Source organism: Pan paniscus, chromosome 18 (genome assembly GCF_029289425.2).
Source record: "Pan paniscus chromosome 18, NHGRI_mPanPan1-v2.0_pri, whole genome shotgun sequence".
NCBI classification, from domain to species: domain Eukaryota; kingdom Metazoa; phylum Chordata; class Mammalia; order Primates; family Hominidae; genus Pan; species Pan paniscus.
In genome coordinates, this window is record NC_073267.2 from 53,849,600 (window position 1) to 53,863,697 (window position 14,098).

A 14,098-nucleotide genomic window follows, 5' to 3' on the forward strand; every position below is an offset into this window, starting at 1 on the left:
CAAGTGGATATTTGGACCTCCTTGGGGCCTTCGTTGGAATCGGGATTTCTTCATAAAATGCTAGACAGAAGAATTCTCAGTAAGTTTCTTGTGTTGTGTGTATTCAACTCACAGAGTTGAAACTTCGTTTAGACAGAGCAGGTTTGAAACACTCTTTTTGTGGAATTTGCAAGTGGAGATTTCAAGCGCTTTGAGGCCCATGGTAGAAAAGGAAATACCTTCGTATAAAAATTAGACAGAATCATTCTCAGAAACTGCTTTGTGATGTGTGCGGTCAACTCACAGAGTTTAACCTTTCTTTCCATAGAGCAGTTGGGAAACACTCTGTTTGTATAGTCTGCAAGTGGATATTTGTACCTCCTTGAGGACTTGTTTGGAAACGGGAATTCTTCATATAATGCTTGACAGAAGAATTCTCAGTAAGTTTCTTGTGTTGTGTGTACTCAACTCACAGAGTAGAACCTTCATTTAGACAGAGCAGATTTGAAACACTCTTATTGTGGAATTTGCAAGTGGAGATTTCAAGTGCTTTGAGACCAATGGTAGAAAAGGAAATATCTTCGTATAAAAACTAGACAGAATCTGTTTCAGAGACTGCTTTGTGATGTGTCCGTTTAACTCACAGAGTTTAACCTTTCTTCGCACACAGCAGTTTGGAAGCACTCTGTTTGTAACGTCTGCAAGTAGATATTTGGAACTCTCTGAGGCCTTCGTTGGAAACGGGATATCTTGATATAGTGCAAGATAGAAAAATTCTCAGTAACTTCCTTGTGCTGTGTGTATTCAACTGACAGAGTTGAGCCTTCCTTTAGAGAGAGCAGATTTGAAACCCTCTTTTTGTGGAATTTGCAAGTGGAGATTTCAAGCGATTTATGGTCAATGGTAGAAAAGGAAGTATGTTCTTATAAAAACTAGACAGAATAATTCTCAGAAACTGCTTTGTGATGTGTGCGTTCAACTCACAGAGTTTAACCTTTCTTTTCATAGAGCAGTTGGTAAACCCTCTGTTTGTATAGTCTGCAAGTGGATATTTGGACCTCCTTGAGGCCTTCGTTGGAAACGGGATTTCTTCATGTAATGCAAGACAGAAGAAATCTCAGAAACTCCCTTGTGTTGTGTGTATTCAACTCACAGAGTTGAACCTTCATTTAGACAGAGCAGATTTGAAACACTCATTTTGTGAAATTTGCATGTGGAGGTTTCAAGCGCTTTGAGACCAATGGTAGAAAATGAAATATCTTCGTATAAAAACTAGACAGAATCCGTTTCAGAAACTGCTATGTGATGTGTGCGTTGAACTCGCAGATCTTAACCTTTCTTTGAATACAGCAGTTTGGAAACACTCTGATTGTAAAGTCTGCAACTGGATATTTGGAACTCTCTGAGGCCTTCGTTGGAAACGGGAATTCTTCATATAATGGTAGACAGAAGAATTCTCAGCAAGTTTATTGTGTTGTGTGTATTCAACTCACAGAGTAGAACCTTCATTTAGACAGAGCAGATTTGTAACACTCTTTTTGTGGAATTTGCAAGTGGAGATTTAAAGCGAATTGAGGCCAACGGTAGAAAAGGAAATACCTTCGTATAAAAACTAGACAGAATCTGTTTCAGAAACTGCTTTGTGATGTGTGAGTTCAACTCACAGATCTTAATCTTTCTTTGCATACAGCTGTTTGGAAACACTCTGATTGTAAAGTCTGCAACTGGATATTTGGACCTCCTTGAGGCCTTCGTTGGAAACGGGAATTCTTCATATAATGCTAGATAGAAGAATTCTCAGTAAGTTTATTGTGTTGTGTGTATTCAACTCGCAGAGTAGAACCTTCATTTAGACAGAGCAGATTTGAAACACTCATTTTGTGGAATTTGGAAGTGGAGATTTCAAGCGCTTTGAGACCAACGGTAGAAAAGGAAATATCTTCGTATGAAAACTAGACAGAATCAGTTTCAGAAACTGCTTTGTGATGTGTGCGTTCCACTCACAGATCTTAAACATTCTTTGCATACAGCAGTTTGGAAACACTCTGATTGTAATGTCTTCAACTGGATATTTGGAACTCTCTGAGGCCTTCGTTGGAAACGGGATTTCTTGATATAGTGCTAGACAGAAGAATTCTCAGTAACTTCTTTGTGCTGTGTGTATTCTACTCACAGAGTTGAACCTTCCTTTACAGAGAGCAGATTTGAAACCCTCTTTTTGTGGGATTTGCAAGTGGAGATTTCAAGCGCTTTGGGGCCCATGTTAGAAAAGGAAATACCTTCGTATAAAAATTAGACAGAATCATTCTCAGAAACTGCTTTGTGATGTGTGCGGTCAACTCACAGAGTTTAACCTTTCTTTCCATAGAGCAGTTGGGAAACACTCTGTTTGTATAGTCTGCAAGTGGATATTTGTACCTCCTTGAGGACTTGTTTGGAAACGGGAATTCTTCATATAATGCTTGACAGAAGAATTCTCAGTAAGTTTCTTGTGTTGTGTGTACTCAACTCACAGAGTAGAACCTTCATTTAGACAGAGCAGATTTGAAACACTCTTATTGTGGAATTTGCAAGTGGAGATTTCAAGTGCTTTGAGACCAATGGTAGAAAAGGAAATTTCTTCGTATAAAAACTAGACAGAGTCTGTTTCAGAGACTGCTTTGTGATGTGTCCGTTTAACTCACAGAGTTTAACCTTTCTTCGCATACAGCAGTTTGGAAGCACTCTGTTTGTAACGTCTGCAAGTAGATATTTGGAACTCTCTGAGGCCTTCGTTGGAAACGGGATTTCTTGATATAGTGCAAGATAGAAAAATTCTCAGTAACTTCCTTGTGCTGTGTGTATTCAACTGACAGAGTTGAGCCTTCCTTTAGAGAGAGCAGATTTGAAACCCTCATTTTGTGTAATTTGCAAGTGGAGATTTCAAGCGATTTATGGTCAATGGTAGAAAAGGAAATATCTTCTTATAAAAACTAGACAGAATAATTCTCAGAAACTGCCTTGTGGTGTGTGCGTTCAACTCACAGAGTTTAACCTTTCTTTTCATAGAGCAGTTGGTAAACACTCTGTTTGTATAGTCTGCAAGTGGATATCTGGACCTCCTTGCGGCCTTCGTTGGAAACGGGATTTCTTCATGTAATGCAAGACAGAAGAAATCTGAGAAACTCCCTTGTGTTGTGTGTATTCAACTCACAGAGTTGAACCTTCATTTAGACAGAGCAGATTTGAAACACTCATTTTGTGAAATTTGCATGTGGAGGTTTCAAGCGCTTTGAGGCCAACGGTAGAAAAGGAAATATCTTCGTATAAAAACTAGACAGAATCAGTTTCAGAAACTGCTTTGTGATGTGTGCGTTCAACTCACAGATCTTAATCTTTCTTTGCATACAGCTGTTTGGAAACACTCTGATTGTAAAGTCTGCAACTGGATATTTGGACCTCTCTGAGGCCTTCGTTGGAAACGGGATTTCTTGATATAGTGCTAGACAGAAGAATTCTCAGTAACTTCTTGTGTTGTGTGTATTAAACTCACAGAGTTGAACCTTCCTTTAGAGAGAGCAGATTTGAAACCCTCTTTTTGTGCAATTTGCAAGTGGAGATTTCAAGCGATTTGAGGCCAATGGAAGAAAAGGAAATATCTTCGTATAAAAACTAGACAGAATCATTCTCAGAAACTGCTTTGTGATGTGTGCATTCAACTCACAGAGTTTAACTTTTCTTTTCATAGAGCAGTTGGGAAACACTCTGTTTGTATTGTCTGCAAGTGGATATTTGGACCTCCTTGAGGCCTTCGTTGGAAAGGGGATTTCTTCATATTATGCTAGACAGAAGAATTCTCAGTAAGTTCCTTGTGTTGTGTGTATTCAATTCACAGAGTTGAACCTTCATTTAGACAGAGCAGATTTGAAACACTCTTTTTGTGGAATTTGAAAGTGGAGATTTCAAGCGCTTTGAGGTCAATTGTGGAAAAGGAAATATCTTCGCATAAAAACTAGACAGAATCAGTTTCAGAGACTGCTTTGTGATGTGTGTGTTTAACTCACAGAGTTTACCCTTTCTTTTCATACAGTAGTTTGGAAGCACTCAGTTTGTAACGTCTGCAACTGGATATTTGGACCTCTCCGAGGCCTTCGTTGGAAACGGGATTTCTTGATATAGTGCTAGACAGAAAAATTCTCAGTAACTTCTTTGTGCTGTGTGTATTCAACTCACAGAGTTGAACCTTCCTTTAGAGAGAGCACATTTGAAACCCTCTTTCTGTGGAATTTGCAAGTGGAGATTTCAAGCGCTTTATGGTCAATGGTAGAAAAGGAAATATCTTCTTATAAAAACTAGACAGAATCATTCTCAGAAGCTGCTTTGTGATGTGTGCGTTCAACTCACAGAGTTTAACCTTTCTTTTCATAGAGCAGTTGGGAAACACGCTGTTTGTATAATCTGCAAGTGGATATTTGGAGCTCCTTGAGGCCTTCGTTGGAAACGGGAATTCTTCATATTATGCTAGACAGAAGAATTCTCAGTAAGTTTATTGTGTTGTGTGTATTCAACTCGCAGAGTAGAACCTTCATTTAGACAGAGCAGATTTGAAACACTCATTTTGTGGAATTTGGAAGTGGAGATTTCAAGCGCTTTGAGACCAACGGTAGAAAAGGAAATATCTTCGTATGAAAACTAGACAGAATCAGTTTCAGAAACTGCTTTGTGATGTGTGCGTTCAACTCACAGATCTTAACCATTCTTTGCATACAGCAGTTTGCAAACACTCTGATTGTAATGTCTTCAACTGGATATTTGGAACTCTCTGAGGCCTTCGTTGGAAACGGGATTTCTTGATATAGTGCTAGACAGAAGAATTCTCAGTAACTTCTTTGTGCTGTGTGTATTCAACTCACAGAGTTGAACCTTCATTTAGAGAGAGCAGATTTGTAACACTCTTTTTGTGGAATTTGCAAGTGGAGATTTCAAGCGAATTGAGGCCAACGGTAGAAAAGGAAATATCTTCGTATAAAAACTAGACAGAATCAGTTTCAGAAACTGCTTTGTGATGTGTGAGTTCAACTCACAGATCTTAACCTTTCTTTTCATAGAGCTGTTTGGAAACACTCTGATTGTAAAGTCTGCAACTGGATATTTGGACCTCTCTGAGGCCTTCATTGGAAACGGGATTTCTTGATATAGTGCTAGACAGAAGAATTCTCTGTAACTTCTTTGTTGTGTGTGTATTATACTCACAGAGTTGAACCTTCATTTAGAGAGAGCAGATTTGAAACACTCTTTTTGTGCAATTTGCAAGTGGAGATTTCAAGCGATTTAAGGACAATGGAAGAAAAGGAAATATCTTCGTATAAAAACTAGACAGAATCATTCTCAGAAACTGCTTTGTGATGTGTGCATTCAACTCACAGAGTTTAACTTTTCTTTTCATAGAGCAGTTGGGAAACACTCTGTTTGTAATGTCTGCAAGTGGATATTTGGAACTCTCTGAGGCCTTCGTTGGAAACGGGATTTCTTGATATAGTGCTAGACAGAAGAATTCTCAGTAACTTCTTTGTGCTGTGTGTATTCTACTCACAGAGTTGAACCTTCCTTTACAGAGAGCAGATTTGAATCCCTCATTTTGTGGGATTTGCAAGTGGAGATTTCAAGCGATTTAAGGTCAACGGTAGAAAGGGAAATATCTTCTTATAAAAACTAGACAGCATCATTCTCAGAAACTGCTTTGTGATGTGTGCGTGCAACTCACGGAGTTCAAACTTTCTTTTCATAGAGCAGTTGGTAAACACTCTGTTTGTATAGTCTGCAAGTGGATATTTGTACCTCCTTGAGGACTTGTTTGGAAACGGGAATTCTTCATATAATGCTTGACAGAAGAATTCTCAGTAAGTTTCTTGTGTTGTGTGTACTCAACTCACAGAGTAGAACCTTCATTTAGACAGAGCAGATTTGAAACACTCTTATTGTGGAATTTGCAAGTGGAGATTTCAAGTGCTTTGAGACCAATGGTAGAAAAGGACATATCTTCGTATAAAAACTAGACAGAATCTGTTTCAGAGACTGCTTTGTGATGTGTCCGTTTAACTCACAGAGTTTAACCTTTCTTCGCACACAGCAGTTTGGAAGCACTCTGTTTGTAACGTCTGCAAGTAGATATTTGGAACTCTCTGAGGCCTTCGTTGGAAACGGGATATCTTGATATAGTGCAAGATAGAAAAATTCTCAGTAACTTCCTTGTGCTGTGTGTATTCAACTGACAGAGTTGAGCCTTCCTTTAGAGAGAGCAGATTTGAAACCCTCATTTTGTGGAATTTGCAAGTGGAGATTTCAAGCGATTTATGGTCAATGGTAGAAAAGGAAATATCTTCTTATAAAAACTAGACAGAATAATTCTCAGAAACTGCTTTGTGATGTGTGCGTTCAACTCACAGAGTTTAACCTTTCTTTTCATAGAGCAGTTGGTAAACCCTCTGTTTGTATAGTCTGCAAGTGGATATTTGGACCTCCTTGAGGCCTTCGTTGGAAACGGGATTTCTTCATGTAATGCAAGACAGAAGAAATCTCAGAAACTCCCTTGTGTTGTGTGTATTCAACTCACAGAGTTGAACCTTCATTTAGACAGAGCAGATTTGAAACACTCATTTTGTGAAATTTGCATGTGGAGGTTTCAAGCGCTTTGAGACCAATGGTAGAAAATGAAATATCTTCGTATAAAAACTAGACAGAATCCGTTTCAGAAACTGCTTTGTGATGTGTGCGTTGAACTCGCAGATCTTAACCTTTCTTTGAATACAGCAGTTTGGAAACACTCTGATTGTAAAGTCTGCAACTGGATATTTGGAACTCTCTGAGGCCTTCGTTGGAAACGGGAATTCTTCATATAATGGTAGACAGAAGAATTCTCAGCAAGTTTATTGTGTTGTGTGTATTCAACTCACAGAGTAGAACCTTCATTTAGACAGAGCAGATTTGTAACACTCTTTTTGTGGAATTTGCAAGTGGAGATTTCAAGCGAATTGAGGCCAACGGTAGAAAAGGAAATATCTTCGTATAAAAACTAGACAGAATCAGTTTCAGAAACTGCTTTGTGATGTGTGAGTTCAACTCACAGATCTTAATCTTTCTTTGCATACAGCTGTTTGGAAACACTCTGATTGTAAAGTCTGCAACTGGATATTTGGACCTCTCTGAGGCCTTCATTGGAAACGGGATTTCTTGATATAGTGCTAGACAGAAGAATTCTCTGTAACTTCTTTGTTGTGTGTGTATTATACTCACAGAGTTGAACCTTCCTTTAGAGAGAGCAGATTTGAAACCCTCTTTTTGTGCAATTTGCAAGTGGAGATTTCAAGCGATTTAAGGACAATGGAAGAAAAGGAAATATCTTCGTATAAAAACTAGACAGAATCATTCTCAGAAACTGCTTTGTGATGTGTGCATTCAACTCACAGAGTTTAACTTTTCTTTTCATAGAGCAGTTGGGAAACACTCTGTTTGTATTGTCTGCAAGTGGATATTTGGACCTCCTTGAGGCCTTCGTTGGAAAGGGGATTTCTTCATATAATGCTAGACAGAAGAATTCTCAGTAAGTTCCTTGTGTTGTGTGTATTCAATTCACAGAGTTGAACCTTCATTTCGACAGAGCAGATTTGAAACACTCTTTTTGTGGAATTTGAAAGTGGAGATTTCAAGCGCTTTGAGGTCAATTGTGGAAAAGGAAATATCTTCGCATAAAAACTAGACAGAATCAGTTTCAGAGACTGCTTTGTGATGTGTGTGTTTAACTCACAGAGTTTACCCTTTCTTTTCATACAGTAGTTTGGAAGCACTCAGTTTGTAACGTCTGCAACTGGATATTTGGACCTCTCCGAGGCCTTCGTTGGAAACGGGATTTCTTGATATAGTGCTAGACAGAAAAATTCTCAGTAACTTCTTTGTGCTGTGTGTATTCAACTCACAGAGTTGAACCTTCCTTTAGAGAGAGCACATTTGAAACCCTCTTTTTGTGGAATTTGCAAGTGGAGATTTCAAGTGCTTTAAGGTCAACGGTAGAAAAGGAAATATCTTCTTATAAAAACTAGACAGAATCATTCTCAGAAACTGCTTTGTGATGTGTGCGTTCAACTCACAGAGTTTAACCTTTCTTTTCATAGAGCAGTTGGGAAACATGCTGTTTGTATAATCTGCAGGTGGATATTTGGAGCTCCTTGAGGCCTTCGTTGGAAACGGGAATTCTTCATATAATGCTAGACAGAAGAATTCTCAGTAAGTTTATTGTGTTGTGTGTATTCAACTCACAGAATAGAACCTTCATTTAGACAGAGCAGATTTGAAACACTCATTTGTGGAATTTGGAAGTGGAGATTTCAAGCGCTTTGAGACCAACGGTAGAAAAGAAAATATCTTCGTATGAAAACTAGACAGAATAAGTTTCAGAAACTGCTTTGTGATGTGTGCGTTCAACTCACAGATCTTAAACATTCTTTGCATGCAACAGTTTGCAAACACCCTGATAGTAATGTTTTCAACTGGATATTTGGAACTCCCTGAGGCCTTCGTTGGAAACGGGATTTCTTGATATAGTGCTAGACAGAAGAATTCTCAGTAACTTCTTTGTGCTGTGTGTATTCTACTCACAGAGTTGAACCTTCCTTTACAGAGAGCAGATTTGAATACCTCATTTTGTGGGATTTGCAAGTGGAGATTTCAAGCGATTTAAGGTCAACGGTAGAAAGGGAAATATCTTCTTATAAAAACTAGACAGAATCATTCTCAGAAACTGCTTTGTGATGTGTGCGTGCAACTCACGGAGTTCAAACTTTCTTTTCATAGAGCAGTTGGTAAACACTCTGTTTGTATAGTCTGCAAGTGGATATTTGGACCTCCTTGGGGCCTTCGTTGGAATCGGGATTTCTTCATAAAATGCTAGACAGAAGCATTCTCAGTAAGTTTCCTGTGTTGTGTGTATTCAACTCACAGAGTTGAAACTTCGTTTAGACAGAGCAGGTTTGAAACACTCTTTTTGTGGAATTTGCAAGTGGAGATTTCAAGCGCTTTGAGGCCCATGGTAGAAAAGGAAATACCTTCGTATAAAAATTAGACAGAATCATTCTCAGAAACTGCTTTGTGATGTGTGCGGCCAACTCACAAAGTTTAACCTTTCTTTCCATAGAGCAGTTGGGAAACACTCTGTTTGTATAGTCTGCAAGTGGATATTTGTACCTCCTTGAGGACTTGTTTGGAAACGGGAATTCTTCATATAATGCTTGACAGAAGAATTCTCAGTAAGTTTCTTGTGTTGTGTGTACTCAACTCACAGAGTAGAACCTTCATTTAAACAGAGCAGATTTGAAACACTCTTATTGTGGAATTTGCAAGTGGAGATTTCAAGTGCTTTGAGACCAATGGTATAAAAGGAAATATCTTCGTATAAAAACTAGACAGAATCTGTTTCAGAGACTGCTTTGTGATGTGTCCGTTTAACTCACAGAGTTTAACCTTTCTTCGCACACAGCAGTTTGGAAGCACTCTGTTTGTAACGTCTGCAAGTAGATATTTGGAACTCTCTGAGGCCTTCGTTGGAAACGGGATTTCTTGATATAGTGCAAGATAGAAAAATTCTCAGTAACTTCCTTGTGCTGTGTGTATTCAACTGACAGAGTTGAGCCTTCCTTTAGAGAGAGCAGAATTGAAACCCTCTTTTTGTGGAATTTGCAAGTGGAGATTTCAAGCGATTTATGGTCAATGGTAGAAAAGGAAATATCTTCTTATAAAAACTAGACAGAATAATTCTCAGAAACTGCTTTGTGATGTGTGCGTTCAACTCACAGAGTTTAACCTTTCTTTTCATAGAGCAGTTGGTAAACCCTCTGTTTGTATAGTCTGCAAGTGGATATTTGGACCTCCTTGAGGCCTTCGTTGGAAACGGGATTTCTTCATGTAATGCAAGACAGAAGAAATCTCAGAAACTCCCTTGTGTTGTGTGTATTCAACTCACAGAGTTGAACCTTCATTTAGACAGAGCAGATTTGAAACACTCATTTTGTGAAATTTGCATGTGGAGGTTTCAAGCGCTTTGAGACCAATGGTAGAAAATGAAATATCTTCGTATAAAAACTAGACAGAATCCGTTTCAGAAACTGCTTTGTGATGTGTGCGTTGAACTCGCAGATCTTAACCTTTCTTTGAATACAGCAGTTTGGAAACACTCTGATTGTAAAGTCTGCAACTGGATATTTGGAACTCTCTGAGGCCTTCGTTGGAAACGGGAATTCTTCATATAATGGTAGACAGAAGAATTCTCAGCAAGTTTATTGTGTTGTGTGTATTCAACTCACAGAGTAGAACCTTCATTTAGACAGAGCAGATTTGTAACACTCTTTTTGTGGAATTTGCAAGTGGAGATTTCAAGCGAATTGAGGCCAACGGTAGAAAAGGAAATATCTTCGTATAAAAACTAGACAGAATCTGTTTCAGAAACTGCTTTGTGATGTGTGAGTTCAACTCACAGATCTTAATCTTTCTTTGCATACAGCTGTTTGGAAACACTCTGATTGTAAAGTCTGCAACTGGATATTTGGACCTCTCTGAGGCCTTCGTTGGAAACGGGATTTCTTGATATAGTGCTAGACAGAAGAATTCTCTGTAACTTCTTTGTTGTGTGTGTATTATACTCACAGAGTTGAACCTTCCTTTAGAGAGAGCAGATTTGAAACCCTCTTTTTGTGCAATTTGCAAGTGGAGATTTCAAGCGATTTAAGGACAATGGAAGAAAAGGAAATATCTTCGTATAAAAACTAGACAGAATCATTCTCAGAAACTGCTTTGTGATGTGTGCATTCAACTCACAGAGTTTAACTTTTCTTTTCATAGAGCAGTTGGGAAACACTCTGTTTGTATTGTCTGCAAGTGGATATTTGGACCTCCTTGAGGCCTTCGTTGGAAAGGGGATTTCTTCATATAATGCTAGACAGAAGAATTCTCAGTAAGTTCCTTGTGTTGTGTGTATTCAATTCACAGAGTTGAACCTTCATTTCGACAGAGCAGATTTGAAACACTCTTTTTGTGGAATTTGAAAGTGGAGATTTCAAGCGCTTTGAGGTCAATTGTGGAAAAGGAAATATCTTCGCATAAAAAGTAGACAGAATCAGTTTCAGAGACTGCTTTGTGATGTGTGTGTTTAACTCACAGAGTTTGCCCTTTCTTTTCATACAGTAGTTTGGAAGCACTCAGTTTGTAACGTCTGCAACTGGATATTTGGACCTCTCCGAGGCCTTCGTTGGAAACGGGATTTCTTGATATAGTGCTAGACAGAAAAATTCTCAGTAACTTCTTTGTGCTGTGTGTATTCAACTCACAGAGTTGAACCTTCCTTTAGAGAGAGCACATTTGAAACCCTCTTTTTGTGGAATTTGCAAGTGGAGATTTCAAATGCTTTAAGGTCAACGGTAGAAAAGGAAATATCTTCTTATAAAAACTAGACAGAATCATTCTCAGAAGCTGCTTTGTGATGTGTGCATTCAACTCACAGAGTTTAACCTTTCTTTTCATAGAGCAGTTGGGAAACACGCTGTTTGTATAATCTGCAAGTGGATATTTGGAGCTCCTTGAGGCCTTCGTTGGAAACGGGAATTCTTCATATAATGCTAGACAGAAGAATTCTCAGTAAGTTTATTGTGTTGTGTGTATTCAACTCACAGAGTAGAACCTTCATTTAGACAGAGCAGATTTGAAACACTCATTTGTGGAATTTGGAAGTGGAGATTTCAAGCGCTTTGAGACCAACGGTAGAAAAGGAAATATCTTCGTATGAAAACTAGACAGAATCAGTTTCAGAAACTGCTTTGTGATGTGTGCGTTCAACTCACAGATCTTAAACATTCTTTGCATGCAACAGTTTGCAAACACTCTGATTGTAATGTCTTCAACTGGATATTTGGACCTCTCTGAGGCCTTCGTTGGAAACGGGATTTCTTGATATAGTGCTAGACAGAAGAATTCTCAGTAACTTCTTTGTGCTGTGTGTATTCTACTCACAGAGTTGAACCTTCCTTTACAGAGAGCAGATTTGAATCCCTCATTTTGTGGGATTTGCAAGTGGAGATTTCAAGCGATTTAAGGTCAACGGTAGAAAGGGAAATATCTTCTTATAAAAACTAGACAGCATCATTCTCAGAAACTGCTTTGTGATGTGTGCGTGCAACTCACGGAGTTCAAACTTTCTTTTCATAGAGCAGTTGGTAAACACTCTGTTTGTATAGTCTGCAAGTGGATATTTGGACCTCCTTGGGGCCTTCGTTGGGATCGGGATTTCTTCATAAATTGCTAGACAAAAGAATTCTCAGTAAGTTTCCTGTGTTGTGTGTATTCAACTCACAGAGTTGAAACTTCGTTTAGACAGAGCAGGTTTGAAACACTCTTTTTGTGGAATTTGCAAGTGGAGATTTCAAGCGCTTTGAGGCCCATGGTAGAAAAGGAAATACCTTCGTATAAAAATTAGACAGAATCATTCTCAGAAACTGCTTTGTGATGTGTGCGGTCAACTCACAGAGTTTAACCTTTCTTTCCATAGAGCAGTTGGGAAACACTCTGTTTGTGTAGTCTGCAAGTGGATATTTGTACCTCCTTGAGGACTTGTTTGGAAACGGGAATTCTTCATATAATGCTTGACAGAAGAATTCTCAGTAAGTTTCTTGTGTTGTGTGTACTCAACTCACAGAGTAGAACCTTCATTTAGACAGAGCAGATTTGAAACACTCTTATTGTGGAATTTGCAAGTGGAGATTTCAAGTGCTTTGAGACCAATGGTAGAAAAGGAAATATCTTCGTATAAAAACTAGACAGAATCGGTTTCAGAGACTGCTTTGTGATGTGTCCGTTTAACTCACAGAGTTTAACCTTTCTTCGCACACAGCAGTTTGGAAGCACTCTGTTTGTAACGTCTGCAAGTAGATATTTGGAACTCTCTGAGGCCTTCGTTGGAAACGGGATTTCTTGATATAGTGCAAGATGGAAAAATTCTCAGTAACTTCCTTGTGCTGTGTGTATTCAACTGACAGAGTTGAGCCTTCCTTTAGAGAGAGCAGATTTGAAACCCTCATTTTGTGGAATTTGCAAGTGGAGATTTCAAGCGATTTATGGTCAATGGTAGAAAAGGAAATATCTTCTTATAAAAACTAGACAGAATAATTCTCAGAAACTGCTTTGTGATGTGTGCGTTCAACTCAGAGTTTAACCTTTCTTTTCATAGAGCAGTTGGTAAACCCTCTGTTTGTATAGTCTGCAAGTGGATATTTGGACCTCCTTGAGGCCTTCGTTGGAAAGGGGATTTCTTCATGTAATGCAAGACAGAAGAAATCTCAGAAACTCCCTTGTGTTGTGTGTATTCAACTCACAGAGTTCAACCTTCATTTAGACAGAGCAGATTTGAAACACTCATTTTGTGAAATTTGCATGTGGAGGTTTCAAGCGCTTTGAGACCAATGGTAGAAAATGAAATATCTTCGTATAAAAACTAGACAGAATCCGTTTCAGAAACTGCTTTGTGATGTGTGCGTTGAACTCGCAGATCTTAACCTTTCTTTGAATACAGCAGTTTGGAAACACTCTGATTGTAAAGTCTGCAACTGGATATTTGGAACTCTCTGAGGCCTTCGTTGGAAACGGGAATTCTTCATATAATGGTAGACAGAAGAATTCTCAGCAAGTTTATTGTGTTGTGTGTATTCAACTCACAGAGTAGAACCTTCATTTAGGCAGAGCAGATTTGTAACACTCTTTTTGTGGAATTTGCAAGTGGAGATTTCAAGCGAATTGAGGCCAACGGTAGAAAAGGAAATATCTTCGTATAAAAACTAGACAGAATCTGTTTCAGAAACTGCTTTGTGATGTGTGAGTTCAACTCACAGATCTTAATCTTTCTTTGCATACAGCTGTTTGGAAACACTCTGATTGTAAAGTCTGCAACTGGATATTTGGACCTCTCTGAGGCCTTCGTTGGAAACGGGATTTCTTGATATAGTGCTAGACAGAAGAATTCTCTGTAACTTCTTTGTTGTGTGTGTATTATACTCACAGAGTTGAACCTTCCTTTAGAGAGAGCAGATTTGAAACCCTCTTTTTGTGT